The 16268-nt window shown below is 41.3% G+C and overlaps 1 protein-coding gene across 1 annotated transcript in view; it reads left to right on the forward strand.

The window, feature by feature from the left end:
* The window catches only part of LOC124553205, a 226247-nt gene that overhangs the window by 106990 nt on the left and 102989 nt on the right, over positions 1 to 16268 (forward strand). The gene's annotated exons all lie outside the window — the stretch shown is intronic.

Consider the following 16268-nt stretch of genomic DNA (forward strand, 5'->3'; position numbering starts at 1 on the left):
ATAGTTATGGACATTTTGGCGTGAGGAAGTGTATAAAGTATATTCTCAAATTTTGTTACTTTAAAGGGACATGCACATGAACGTACTGCATTATCTTCACCCTCATAGTGCAAATGATCGATAAATGGGAAATAGCTCAAAATTCTTATACACAATTAGGGTCATTAGTCAAAACATTTCCCAAAACATCATTGCGATATTTATTATATTTTATTACTGACAACAGTATTTATAATAGTATAAAACATGGAGCACTATTTCACTGTGGCACGGTTTTCTTTGGAATCACTGATTGGCACAGCTTGGAAAAAAGAGTCGGAGTTCAAGACAACATTCACATAATTGTTTTATGCCGTCAATTTCCTTCCCTGATGCTGATCTGTGAAAAAGACAATTTATTCTACTACAGCAAAAATATTTAAAAATATAGCTTAAATATCACCACCACCATCATCATCATCATCATCATCATCATGTCAAAATTTTTTCAGGAAATAGTAGGCAAGGGAGGTAGAGGAGGTCATTCTAAATAGCTGTACCAATTTTTGTGATTTTAACTTCAGTCATTTAGGAGAAAAGTGTACCTGAATGATGAAAATTCAAGTTTTCGGTAAAATGCAAGAGAAGATTTACAGATTTATTAACTTACCACTATGCTCATTTAGAACATTTCAGCTGCATACTCCAGTTGTTCTCCTTTTCCTTATGCTCCATACTCTTTCTCTTCATTCGTTTCTTTATCCTTGACTCCTTGGTCTCAGTTTCTGCAGCTGTTCTGCTTCAGTTACAGACATGAAGAGGAACAAATAGCATTAAGAGTAAATGATACATTGGTGACAGATGTGTATAATGTTGCAGAACTTTTTAACAAACATTTTATAGCTGTTACTGAAAAGATGGGGTTGTCAGGTTCGGTAGATGCTGCTATGGAATACCTCAGACCAGACATTTCAAGTAACTTCCATAATATGAATTTGACCCTCACTACCCCAGCAGAAATAATGTCCTTCATAAAATCTTTAAAATCAAAAACATCTAGTGGGCATGATGAAATATCAACATAGTTAATTAAAGAATTTGATTCTGAGCTCAGTAACATATTAAGCTATCTGTGTAACCAGTCGTTTATCAGTGGAATATTTTCTGAATGGTTGAAATATGCTCAAGTTAAGCCACTGTTTAAGAAGGGAGATAAAGAAATAGCATCAAATTTCCGTCCAATTTCACTGTTGCCAGCATTCTCAGAAATTTTAGAAAAAGTAGTGTACAATCAGCTTTATAACCATCTTATCTCAAATAATATACTGTCAAAGTCACAGTTTGGATTTCTAAAGGGTTCTGATATTGAGAAGGCTATCTACACTTAGAGTGAAAATGTGCTTAATTCATTAGACAAAAAATTGCAGGCAACTGGTATATTTTGTGATCTGTGAAAGGCATTTGACTGTGTAAATCACAATATCCTTTTAAGTAAATTAGAATATTGCAGTGTAACAGGAAATGCTGCAAAATGGTTCAAATTTTATATCTCTGGCATGAAACAAAGGGTGTTATTAGGAAAGAGACATGTATCAAGCTATCAGGCATCATCCAGCTGGGAACTAATTACATGTGGGGTCCCACAATGTTCCATTTTGCCAAGTTCATTTTGTTTGCCGATGATACAAACATTGCAATGAATAGCAAGTCAAGTGTAGTCTTAGATAGATCAGCTAATAAAATATTTGTGGACATTAATCACTGGTTCCTAGCCAATTCTTTGTCACTAAACTTTGAAAAAACACACTACATACAGTTGAGAACCTGTAAGGGGTGTCCCGCAAGTATATGCCTAACATACGATGACAAGCAGATAGAAGAAGTGGACAGTGTTAAATTCTTGGGATTACAGCTTGATAAATTCAACTGGGAGGAGCACACCACAGAACTACTGAAGCGTCTTAACAAATCTCTATTTGCTGCAATGCGAATTGTGTCAGACATAGGGGATATAAAAATGAAAAATCTGGCATACTATGCTTACTTTCATTCCATAATGTCATATGGGATTATTTTTTGGGGTAATTCATCAAGCCAAGCTAAAGTTTTCCAGGCACAAAAACATGCAGTAAGAGTTATATGTGGTGTGAACTCAAGAACATCCTGCAGAAGCCTGTTTAGGGAATTAGGGCTACTAACTACTGTTTCCCAATATATTTATTCATTAATGAAATTTGTCATTAAAATATATCACTTTTTCAAACCAACACCTCAATTCATGGAATCAATACGAAAAATAAGAATAATCTTCACAAGTCACTTAGTCTTGTACAAAAAGGCGTGCATTATTCAGGAACACACATTTTCAATAACATGGCTTAGCCACAGCCGGAGGCTCCGCAGTATCCTTTCTTTCAGGCGTGCTAGTTCTGCAAGGTTCGCAGAAGAGCTTCTGTAAGGTTTGGAAGGTAGGAGACGAGATACTGGCAGAAGTAAAGCTGTGATGACTGGGCGTGAGTCGTGCTTTGGTAGCTCAGATGGTAGAGCACTTGCCCGCGAAAGGCAAAGGTCCCGAGTTTGAGTCTCGGTCGGGCACACAGTTTTAATCTGCCAGGAAGTTTCAAGTTGAATATTTACTCTGTAATGTTGACTATCAGTTACTGGCAATGTCATAGTATCACTGTGCATCTTATACGAGTTATAGGCAATCACTAACAATTTGAAAGACCCTTCCTCGCTGAAATGTCCTCAGAAACGTCAGTACTCTCTTCACAATTGCAGTACTTACATTTCACAGCACTCTTCAAAAGTCTTGGCAGGTTATTTGGGTTCACAATAGCATTTCCGTCGTTATTGCTGCTTACAATACTACTAGGCTTGTTCTTATTACTTTCAGAAAGCGAAAGTTTACGTCTAGAAGCACTGCCTGTAGACACAGCTTCCGTGGGTGACTTTTGAAGCAACTGATGTGTATTTTGGTTGTGTTTGGAACAGGTTGCCGCAAAAATTTCATTTGAGGCTGAATTTCTTTACTCTCGCCATTTGTAGCACACACGCGCGCGCGCGCGCACACACACACACACACACACACACACACACACACACACAGAGAGAGAGAGAGAGAGAGAGAGAGAGAGAGAGAGAGAGAGAGAGAGAGACAAAACTACACACAATAACTATAAAACCACTAATGTAAACATTCGAACCATAGCCTTCTAGACATGCCTGTACTTTGGTTCTGGGAGTCAGTGCCTTCTAGAATACACGTGTGTTAACGATCCCTAACTAATGATGCAAAAGAAATGGAACAAAATAATACATCACGTATTCTGATGCACTTCAAACTGGCAGATGGGGATGACCACTGTGCAGCATTACGTTCAACCGCAATTTAAGAACGAACATAAAATGATAATGCCCATAAACTACGCATTTTTGAAACCAGCATGAAATGCTCTTTTCTATAGACCACGAATCTTTTTTAAAAATTTTTGGTCATTTTCATGAGCACTGAGCACGTCCCCTTAAGAACATAAGTAAGAAAGTCTTAACAGTTATCAGAACTTGTGAACTGTGCCAGATAATGAAGGATGACAATCAAGTGGTGAAGTGTAACTTGTATCTTAGGTGGGGAGGCTTGCATGCCTCAGTGATACATATAGTCGTACCGTAGGTGCAACCACAATGGAGGGGTATCTGTTGAGAGGCTAGACAAGCATGTGGTTCCTGAAGAGGGACAGCGGCCTTTTCAGTAGTTGCAGGGGCAACAGTCTGGATGATTGACTGATCTGTGACTGATCTGGCTTTGTGATATTAACCAAAACGGCCTTGCTGTGCTGGTATTGCAAAAGGCTGAAAGCAAGGGGAAACTACAGCCGTAATTTTTCCCGAGGGTATGCAGCTTTATTGTATGGTTAAATGATGATGGCGTCCTCTTGGGTAAAATATTCTGGAGGTGAAATAGTCTCCCATTTGGATCTCCGGGCTGGGACTACTCAGGAGGACGTCGTTATCAGGTGAAACAAAACTGGTGTTCTATGGATCAGAGTGTGGAAAGTCAGATCCCTTAATCGGATAGGTAGGTTATAAAATTTAAAAAGGAAACTGGATAAGTTAAAGTTAGAAATAAAGGGTATTCATGAAGTACAGTGGCAGGAGGAACAAGACTTCTGGTCAAGTGAATACAGGGTTATAAATACAAAATCAAATAAGGGTAATGCTGGAGCCGGTTAAATAATGAGTAAAAAAAATAGGAGCATGGGTAAGCTACTACAAACAGCATAGTGAACGCATTATTGTAACCAAGACAGACAGGAAGCCCACACCTACCACACTAGTACAAGTTTATATGCCCACTAGCTCCGCAGATGACGATGTGATTGAAGAAATGTATGACGAGAAAAAAGAGATTATTCAGATAGTGAAGGGAGATAAAAATTTAATAGTCATGAGGGACTGGAATTCGATAGTTGCAAAAGAAAGAAAAGGAAAAGTAGTAGGTGAATATGGAATGGGACTAAGGAATGGAATGAAAGAGGAAACTGCCTGGTAGGGTTTTGCACAGAGCGTAACTTAATCATAGCTAACACTTGGTTTAAGAATCATAAAAGAAGGTTATATACATGGAAGAGGCGTGGAGACACTGGAAGGTTTCAGATAGATTATATAATGGTAAGACAGAGATATAGGAACCAGGTTTTAAATTGTAAGACATTTCCAGGTGCAGATGTGGACTCTGACCACAATCTATTGGTTATGAACTGTAGATTAAAACTGAAGAAACTGCAAAAGGCGGGAATTTAAGGAGATGGAACCTGGACAAATTGAAAGAACCAGGAGTTGTTGAGATTTTTGGAGAGAGTATTAGGGAATGAATGACAAGAACGGGGGAAATAAATACAGTAGAAGAAGAATGGGTAGCTCTGAGGGATGAAGTAGTGAAGGCAGCAGAGGATTAAGTAGGTAAAAATATGAGGGCTAATAGAAATCCTATTGTAACAGAAGAGATATTGAATTTAATTGATGAAAGGAGAAAACAAAAATGCAGTAAATGAAGGAAGCAAAAAGGAATAAAAATATCTCCAAAATGAGATTGACAGGAAGTTCAAAATCGCTAAGCAGGGATGGCTAAAGGACAGATGTAAGGATGTAGAGGCATACATCACTAGGAGTAACATAGATAATGCCTACAAGGAAATTAAAGAGACCTTTGGAGAAAAGAGTACCACCTGTATGAATATCAAGAGCTCAGGTGGAAAATCAGTTCTAAGCAAAGGAGGGAAACAGAAAGGTGGAAGGAATATATAGAGGGTCTATACAAGGGCGATTTACTTGATGACAATATTATGGAAATGGAAGAGGATGTAAATGAAGATGAAATGGGAGATATGACACTGCGTGAATAGTTTGATAGAGCACTGAAAGACCTAAGTCGAAACAAGGCCCCGGGGGTAGACAACATTCGATCAGAACTACTGATGGCCTTGGGAGAGCCAGCCCTGACAAAACTGTACCAGCTGGAGAGCAAGATGTATGAGATAGGTGAAATAACCTCAGACTTCAAGAAGAATATAATAATTCAAATCCCAAAGAAAGAAGGTGTTTGCAGGTCTGAAAATTACTGAACTATCACTTTAATAAGTCACAGCTGCAAAATAATAACACGAATTCCTTACAGAGGAATGTAAAAACTGGTAGAAGCAAATCTTGGGAAAGATCAATTTGGATTCTGTAGAAATGTTGGAACACGTGAGGCAATATTGACCCTACCAGTTACCCTAGAGACGGTTGTAGCCTATCCCCAATGTTATTCAATCTGTATATTGGGCAAGCAGTAAAGGAAACAAAAGAAAATTTTGGCGTAGGAATTAAAATCCATGGAGAAGAAATAAATACTTTGAGGTTAGCCGATGACATTATAATTCTGCCCAGAGACAGCAAAGGACCTGGAAGAGCAGTTGAACGCAACAGGCATTGTCTTGAAAGGAGGATATAAAGATTAACATCAACAAAAGCAAAATGACGATAATGGAATGTAGTCGAATTAAATCAGGTAATGCTGAGGGAATTAGATTGGGAAATGATTAGCTTAAAGTAGTAAATGAGTTTTGCTATTTGGGGAGAAAAATAACTGACGATGCTCGAAGTAGATAGGATATAAAATGTAGACAGGCAATGGCAAGCAAAACGTTTCTGAAGAAGAGAAATTTCTTAACATCTAGTATCGATTTAAGTGTCCGGTAGTCTTTTTTGAATGTATGTGCATGGAGGGTAGCCATGTATGCAAGTGAAATCTGGATGATAAATTGTTTAGACAAAAAGAGAATAGAAGCTTCTAAATGTGGTGCTACAGAAGAATACTGAAGATTAGATGGGTAGATCATGTAACTAATGAGGAGGCTTCGAATAGAACATCTACATCTACATCTACATTTATACTCCGCAATTCACCCAACAGTGTGTGGTGGAGGGCACTTTACGTGCCACTGTCATTACCTCCCTTTCCTGTTCCAGTCGCATATGGTTCGCGGGAAGAATGACTGTCTGAAAGCCTCTGTGCGCGCTCTAATCTCTCTAATTTTACATTCATGATCTCCTCGGGAGGTATAAATAGGGGGAAGCAATATATTCGATACCTCATCCAGAAACGCACCCTCTCGAAACCTGGCGAGCAAGCTACACCGCGATGCAGAGCGCCTCTCTTGCAGAGTCTGCCACTTGAGTTTGTTAAACATCTCCGTAATGCTATCATGCTTACCAAATAACCCTGTGACGAAATGCGCCGCTCTTCTTTGGATCTTCTCTATCTCCTCCGTCAACCCCATCTGGTACAGATCCCACACTGATGAGCAATACTCAAGTATAGGTCGAACGAGTGTTTTGTAAGCCACCTCCTTTGTTGATGGACTACATTTTCTAAGCACTCTCCCAATGAATCTCAACCTGGTACCCGTCTTACCAACAATTAATTTTATATGATCATTCCACTTCAAATCGTTCCGCATGCATACTCCCAGATATTTTACAGAAGTAACTGCTACCAGTGTTTGTTCCGCTATCATATAATCATGCAATAAAGGATCCTTCTTTCTATGTATTCGCAATACATTACATTTGTCTATGTTAAGGGTCAGTTGCCACTCCCTGCACCAAGTGCCTATCCGCTGCAGATCTTCCTGCATTTCACTACAATTTTCTAATGCTGCAACTTCTCTGTATACTACAGCATCATCCGCGAAAAGCCGCATGGAACTTCCGACACTATCTACTAGGTCATTTATATATATTGTGAAAAGCAATGGTCCCATAACACTCCCCTGTGGCACGCCAGAGGTTACTTTAACGTCTGTAGACGTCTCTCCGTTGATAACAACATGCTGTGTTCTGTTTGCTAAAAACTCTTCAATCGAGCCACACAGCTGGTCTGATATTCCGTAGGCTCTTACTTTGTTTATCAGGCGACAGTGCGGAACTGTATCGAACGCCTTCCGAAAGTCAAGAAAAATAGCATCTACCTGGGAGCCTGTATCTAATATTTTCTGGGTCTCATGAACAAATAAAGCGAGTTGGGTCTCACACGATCACTGTTTCTGGAATCCATGTTGATTCCTACATAGTAGATTCTGCATTTCCAAAAACGACATGATACTCAAGCAAAAACCATGTTCTAAAATTCTACAACAGATCGACGCCAGAGATATAGGTCTATAGTTTTGCGCATCTGCTCGACGACCCTTCTTGAAGACTGGGACTACCTGTGCTCTTTTCCAATCATTTGGAACCTTCCCTTCCTCTAGAGACTTGCGGTACACGGCTGTTAGAAGGGGAGAAGAGGAATTTGTGGCGTAAGTTGACTAGAAGGAGGGATCAGTTGGTAGGGCATGTTCTGAGCCATCAAGGGATCACCAATTTAATTTAGTACTGGGGTGCAATGTGGAGGGTAAAAATTGTAGAGGGAGACCACAAGATTAATACATTAAACAGATTCAGAAGGATGTAGGTTGCATTAGATACTTAGAGATGAAGCAGCTTGCATAGGATAGAGTAGCATGGAAAGCTGCAGTCTCTGGACTGAAGACCACAAAACAACAACAACAACAACAACAACAACATATACAGATTCTCCAGATCTCTTAGGTCTTCATTATGTGTAGGAAACTTAAGAGTCCATCTGTGTAAGCCATGTTAGCAAAACGTCTGCTACTGCAGTTTGCAACCACGAGAGGAAATTGAGAAATGTGAAGGTGTGACTTCATTGAGCTATACGTGACACCACATATACACCTAGTGGAAATGACATATAAATTGTATTTCCACCCATGACAGTGCTGCCATCCCATGTGGTGCTGGAGGATTATCAGCTGTTTCTGTAATTCTGTCCATTCCCACTTCTGTTTAAATATCTTTATTCTGCATCTTTTTTGGAAAGACACTTCCTTAGAAATTTTTAATTACTAATATAAAACTGTTGTAATTGTAATCTCATTTTAAAGATGTTAAGGGCAATCAGAGTAAAATCGTTTTCTTGCTAACTAAAATGTTTCCCACACCATATTAGTACTACTTGCAGATTATAACTTGGCATCTGTCGACCATTTTGTGCAAATGTGACTTAGACATTAGTACCAGTGGCATTTCAAATGTAAAAACACATGCAAGAGGAAAGAGACATTCAACATTGGTTGATTCGTTTTCAAGGCAACAAAATAGGTTGTCGTGAGGTATAGTACAAACAGTGGCAGCTCAGTCACAAGTTTCTTCTGAAAGGAATTTAAATGGTAGTGACAAATTACAATCACTTGCTCTTACTACAATATCTAGAACTTCAGTTGAAGAGGATTCCAAAACAAACTCATTGAAACATTTTTTAGTTATTGATGAGATAGTAAAATCTGAGATTATATGGCCTATGAATAAAGTCATGTCTCATTCTTCAGTGAGAAGTTCTGGAAATACAACAGACATATTCCAAATTATGTTTTCTGGCAGCATGATTACAAAAAAATTACAGTTACGCAACTGTAGGTTGTCACATATAGTTACTTGTGTACTTGGCCCTCATTTCCTGAAACTCCTACCTAACAAAGTCAGGGTAGTTTGATTCATTTGTGTGTCAAATGACGAGAGTTTAAGCGAAGTTGTGCAAAAGGCACAGACGGATTTGGTGGTTTGTTTCAGGGATGAACAATATTGGTCTATATCCACAAGATATGTAACATCTGTGTTTTTAAATTTTGCCACATCTTCTGATTTACAGTGTAAAGGATGAGCCAGACAATAGGAGATTTTACTTTATTATATGAGCCTCCAACCAGTAACTTAATTTTTCCATTGCGGCCAAGCCACGGCCGGCAGCGTTAGCTGCCTGTAAATTCTTTCGTCCCACGATCTAGTAACAGGAAGTCAGCAACGAGAAAGGGCACCTTGTTCACGCGCCTCTCTCGTGTGCTGACGAGGTAACGCCGTCCCAGGCGTCGCTTAGCAGGCAACGCTCTGGAAAGTTCCATGCCGCCCGCACGGTTTGCTCGGTCCTGACCAATCAGGGTGGAGGAAGCCGCGTGGTGCGTCGAACATACCCGGCCGCCCGTCGCCGGGCCCGCTCTCTTGTATTCTTGCTCACCCGCGAGTCGGATGCGCGCCCTGTAGCATTGAACATCTCCCGCTTCTCCCGGTGCTGCGGCACTGTGGACTTAGTTTTGGCAGACAACCACTTTCGGTAGCTTCGCGAACAATGTTCGCCAAATTGCAAGCTCTGGCTCACCCTCACCTCCCTAGGCCTATGTAGCCCCTTTCATCATGTTTTAGCCAATAAATGGCCTTTCTCTAAAAATTACACTATTATTCCATAACGCCCACCGCCTGCCCATACCCGCCATCCTGTACAATTGGTGTCAATAGTTGGGATCCGTTCCCGTAGTGACTTTGTCGCTACACTAAATTTCTCCCTGCAAGACGCCGTACACTTCGCGCATGGAATGCGCCAACCGGCCGCCACGTTTGCTCCACGTGGGCCGTGGCTGCTCCACTAAACACGCACAGGGCGCGCGCTGCAGCGAGGCAGCCCACGCTAGTCAGCCACGTGAGCTGGACGCCGCCGCGCTGACCGCTGCTTGAGTTCGAGGGGCCTGCGCTGCGCTGCGCGACCGGCAGGGCCGCCGTCATCCGCCGCCACGCCAGCCTCCGTCGCCGCGCCGCCCACCGCCGCCCGCCGCTGTCACCGACGCGCCAGGGGCTGCCGCCATCGCCGACCGGCCGAGCCAGCGCCGTCCGCCGCCAACCCATTCGCCGCCGCCCGAGGGTCCGGACGCCGCCGCCGCCGCCCGCCGACCACCGCTCGCCGCCACTGCACCATGCCGTCGCCGCCACCAATGCGTCGCACCATCGCCATCACCATGTAAGTCGCCGCGATGCTTACAACTATATCTTCGACGATCTTCCGCCGCTGGATTGAGAATCTTTGTGGCCGTCCTTTTTTTGTAACAATCATTACTTTTTTCTGGTCACTAGCGTCCCATAAAATTGTAAACATGCCGATGGGAACACGAGCGACGGAACGGGATACCCCCGTAGAGGCATCTGCCTCGCAAGACCCACTCGAGGCCATAAATGCACAAATGCGCCAGTTATTCGCACAAAATCAGGAGCTACTTGAGCAAAACCGCGTCTTGAAACAGACGCTGGAAGCTAGTGCGCGAACTTCCATACCTGTGGCTAGCTCCACCCCTGTAACAAATGCTCAAACAGAGGCAACTAACACTAATTCTGTCTCTAATACAAACGCCACAATTTCTGCTAACATGGCGACTGTAAGCAATTTTCCTGCGGCTGATTTCATTCCCACCTTTTCTGGGAAGTCCCACGAAAATGTAGCTATGTTCTTACAAAATATTCGTGATGTGGGTCGCACGTGTGCCTGGCCGGATGATCTATTGGTCAATGTAGCCAGACTCAAGTTGACAGGGGAAGCCCGAATGTTCATAGAAACAGTGGACGAATTGCGTGACACGCACGAATTTGAAGTATTGGCCCGCGGATTGACTACGCGTTATTCCGATACCAGAGGTACCGCATATTACAGAGATCAATTATCAACCCTTAGGCAGAAGCCTAATGAGGATGTAACCATGCTTTATTTTGATTTGTATTTGAATGTTTATCTGGAGGGACATACCACATGCACCACCCGCAAGGGCACGTACCTCACGTGACGCGGCTGGCACCCGCGCGGTCCCTTAGCTGTCTGTGTCGTTCCTTCACTTTTCCGTTTCGCGGCATAGTCCGTTCTACCCACTTTGATCTGTCAACTTTCAACAGACACAAAACTATTCAGCCCAGACTTTGATCTTCCATCTCGGAGAAGAGTTCACGAGAACAGTGTTCCGTGCTCTCTGACGACAGCTGATCAGGCAACGTCAGACGCGAACCGCGTATAGCCCGCAGCTAAACGCCAGTAAGCGGAAATCTCTGTTCAAAACCTTGAGCCTTCTTTGTTTTCCCGTTGTATTTTCCGAAGGAATACCGACTATTGAAGTAGTAGCATTTAACTGTATGACGTGTCCCAGGACACTGCGATACAAGCAAGGATAGACGGAGTTTTAAGCAACCAGCTGGGCCCGAGAAGGCCAGCACTACGGAGTTACAAGGACAGCGAATTTGGTCGCAAAGTAAAGTTAGTCGCAAGATGTTGAGAGGATAAAGACGGTGAATTTTGTCGCACAGTAAAGTTTTGTTTTAAGTGAGAGCAGTCGTGTTTTAGGAAGAAGTAAGTAGCAGCTATCTTGGAGTCGCAGAATTGTCATTTACACAGTTAAGGAGGCGATAACGTCGTGTCAACGATGCGCCGCGCACTATACCTTCATGAAGGAAAAGTCCTTCAGAAATTACGCTCAACTTAGTTGATTCTAATTTAAATCCTTACACTTTCTGTTCCCACTACGGAAATCTCTAAAATCTCGTCGAGTTTTGTTCTTCTCGCCTCATTAGAAACAGCGATGACATCCAACGACACAATCTACGCCCCACCTGCACCAAACTGGTGTCACTTTTCTTCGTCACTCTCACTTAACGGCGTGCAGCAAATATATTGAGTGACGAGAAAATTCTTCTCAAAATGTGAATGTTGTTACACGTAGAGGGTCAGCCCAAAGAGGCACTTAACTTTCTTTGTTTACCGATGTGGAATATGCAGTAAATTTAATATGATATATGTGTACTTCACTTTTACATTTTCATGTTATGAACCAATTTACTGATGCATAATGTAATTTTAAACAGAACCTACTGTAACAACGCGTCTAGCGTGATGACACGCGTAATCCCACTTCTATTTTGTTGGTCATCGGTGAATAACTCATATCGATTACGCATATATATCCCCATTTATTCAGTAATGCTATACCCTTTTCGTAACATTAATATTCGTCACTTTGAAGCACATAAATACGCTCATCGGGCGCAGGAGCCCAAGAACATGTGGATAGAGTGTAAAGTACAGACGGCGCAGTGAACAGCGTCGGTATGCTTCATCTCTCTCTCGCTCTTAAACCTGACGCATGCTTCCTGCGCCGCGCACGTGCGCACTGCTTGCGCTCGTATCCGCCTCGGCTTCGCTTCTCAGCTGCCGCGCGCAGCTCTGACGCGGCGCTGCCCTTGGAAGTTATCTGCCGCGCGCCTGTCTAACGTAGCGCGAGATTGGCCTTGCAGTTAGCTGCCACTCTGACGTAGCCTCCGCGCAGATCTTTAGCAAACAGTTCCTGTTGGAACACCACTTATAACCTTTCATGCCACTACGGCTTACTCACGTAGTATTCGCGCCCCTTTAATTATGTTTTTTATACCTGAAAGCCCATTCATGATTACCTTGTCAGCTAACGTTCCAGTTTTGTCTAAAAAATCAAATAATCACATCCTAACGTCAATTGATGATTTGCTAAAACATGAAAAAGGACAAATTTCTTACGTTCGCCTGTTGGCACTTAAATGAATGGTAAACAGCCACAAACTAAACTCAACAATAAAGAGAAAACAAGAACCTATCAGGCATGTGCCCTCCCTTAGTTTTAAGAGTGCAATTCTAATGTGGAAAAACTAGTGTAGTGAAGTGTTTCCTTAGTAATAACTCCCTTTTCAACTGTGTTTTGAAACGTGTGAATCTCCCCTCATACTCCCCCTGCGCTGAGTTCCAGTGCACGGACCTGGCCACGGCCACGCCCCCTTCCCGCCGACAGCCTGCGCGCTGCCCGCTGAGGACAACACACCACACCGCCTCGCGCCAGGCGCCCCCGCCGTGACTCATCAGTGGTGATGTGTTTAAATGTTCAACTTATTCAAACAAAAGCAAAAAAAGAAATTTTTACTTCAACTTAGCAACAAGAACACTTAGCATGTTTACCTAATTCACACTTATGTTTTGTTCTAATTTTGTTTTGATATTCTATGATATTTTATGATGTTCTGATGTTTTACAATGTTTTGATGTTTTATGACGATTCTGGTATACACACAATATTATTGATGTAAGTCCCTTTGTGACCCTTAGGAGGTCTTTAGAGTCTCTACATCCTCCCGTAGGTTAAGACCCCTGCCGTCTTCCGTGAGGGCCATTCTTAATCAAGTAATGTTTACTTTGTTTTGCAAGCTAAATTTGTTTACATTCAAATAATAATTACATTGAGCGAATTCACGTACGTTCTCCGCTCCCACGGAAGGGGGAGGAATGTAAAGGATGAGCCAGACAATAGGAGATTTTACTTTATTATATGAGCCTCCAACCAGTAACTTAATTTTTCCATTGCGGCCAAGCCACGGCCGGCAGCGTTAGCTGCCTGTAAATTCTTTCGTCCCACGATCTAGTAACAGGAAGTCAGCACCGAGAAAGGGCACCTTGTTCACGCGCCTCTCTCGTGTGCTGACGAGGTAACGCCGTCCCAGGCGTCGCTTAGCAGGCAACGCTCTGGAAAGTTCCATGCCGCCCGCACGGTTTGCTCGGTCCTGACCAATCAGGGTGGAGGAAGCCGCGTGGTGCGTCGAACATACCCGGCCGCCCGTCGCCGGGCCCGCTCTCTTGTATTCTTGCTCACCCGCGAGTCGGATGCGCGCCCTGTAGCATTGAACATCTCCCGCTTCTCCCGGTGCTGCGGCACTGTGGACTTAGTTTTGGCAGACAACCACTTTCGGTAGCTTCGCGAACAATGTTCGCCAAATTGCAAGCTCTGGCTCACCCTCACCTCCCTAGGCCTATGTAGCCCCTTTCATCATGCTTTAGCCAATAAATGGCCTTTCTCTAAAAATTACACTATTATTCCATAACGCCCACCGCCTGCCCATACCCGCCATCCTGTACAACAGTCAGGTTTCCTGGAGGATCTGAATGGTTTGAATTTATCACCTAAGAATATAATCCAAATTTCTGTGGATGGACCAGATGTGAACTTAAATACGTTGCATGATTTTCAAGCATTTCTGTTAAATGAAGAAGATAATCGAACACAAATGTTTCAGTGTTGCAATTGATCACCTCATGTAGTGAATGAAGCTTTGAAAACTGCTCATAATGAAAGTGGCTGGAATGTTCTTGAATTTCTTAGGCTGTTTCTGCACTTTATGAAGTATTTTCCTTCAAGGAGGACAACCTTCTCAAATATTACATGGTTTTCCAAGCTCCCTTTCAAATTTTGTTCTATAAGATGGGTTGGAAATGTTGTAAGTCATGAAGAGAGCACTTAAACAACATATTCCACATTTGAAGAAGTAAGTTGCTGAGCTACATAAAAGACCACCTGAAAGGGGAAAGTATAGCATTGCTTCTTGGTTCATAAAGAAAACTATTATGGAAATGGTGATATTGACAAAAGTCTTATATCCTCTTTTCGCATGCGCATTCTTTGTGCAAAGAGGACCTAAAAAATTAGAAGAAATGTGAATAAGAAAAGAAAGAATGATTACCGAACAAGTGAAAGCAAAATGAAATCAAAGAATTAGAAACGAAAGGAGCAATTATGTTGAGCAAAGCACCAGAGATTTTGGCAGAAATACAAAATGTAATGAAGTGTTATATTCATTTTATTATGATGTATTTTTAGAGTTTGTTCCCTTTAATCAGTTTTAATCAGTAACTAATAATGTATCTGTATTTGTAAAAACAGAATTTGTAATTTTTATTTGATATTTTCTGTTGCCTTTAAATCAAAATACAGTATTTAATATTTTAAAAATGTTTTATTTCTAATCTGTTAATTTTTTATGTGATCTGTCCCCAATTCCTCTCTGATTTATACTTCTAAAAATAATTAATTATAGATATTCTAAGAAATGTCAATATATACCTCTGTAAAAAAAGGACACTCTGGAGCCAAATGTACTGAAAAAGTAAACTTGAGAAAGATTTGACTTGAAAAATCTGGAAAATACCTTAATTTTGAAAATGACTAATTATTAGTTTTGGTTTAACAGATAATGTTTTCTAATTTTGCTATCACTTCAAATTCTGTGATATTTTTATCCTGTGTTACTCTATCTACAGGGTCAGATGTTTTGTAAGTCAACAAATTAAGGTATATAGTTTTGTGCATAAAATGCTGTGAGAAATTATTGATCTTATATCTAGAGTAGATTTCTGATTTAATCTTCCCTTTCTGAAGTCACCCTTATATTCTGGGAATTGTTTAGATAAATGTTCTCTTAATTTTGTGTCAAAAGTTTATTTACAGTTTCATAATAGAATAGATGAAATCAATATTTCTCTGTAGTTATCAACACCTTGTTTATTTATATTTTTTTTAAATGAAGGGTTTGGATTAGAGCTATTTGCCATTTTTCTACATGTTTGCCAGTTTCCAGATCTTCTCAGAGAACAACTGTTAAAATTTTATAATATTTGATTTTGATAATTTCAGTGTTTCTGCTGTTATTGAGTATTCAGAACATACTTTGTTTTAATATGTTTAAGGATTTCTTGAATCCACTTCTGTTGATATGGAATTTTCAACCTTCTTTTGTGTTGTTGAAATTTCTAATTCAGGTACAACAACTGAACAGTTCAAAAGTTAATCAACTAAATTTGCTAAGATCACAGAAATGGCCTGAATTTTTGCATAAAGTGTCATGCACTCCTTTTCTGTACTTAAATGGTCCATCTTGCAATGAATTACATTTTTTCGTGCATCAGTAATGAATCGAAATGCTGTTATTGTCTGGGTGATGAGGTTAAGATACAGTGTAGTTCTGTCTTTGATTGTTACTTCAAAAGAAGTGTTATTCTGTACCTCAAATGCACTAAGTTGCAGTAAGTG

Source organism: Schistocerca americana, chromosome 11 (assembly GCF_021461395.2).
Source record: "Schistocerca americana isolate TAMUIC-IGC-003095 chromosome 11, iqSchAmer2.1, whole genome shotgun sequence".
In the NCBI taxonomy this organism is placed as follows: domain Eukaryota; kingdom Metazoa; phylum Arthropoda; class Insecta; order Orthoptera; family Acrididae; genus Schistocerca; species Schistocerca americana.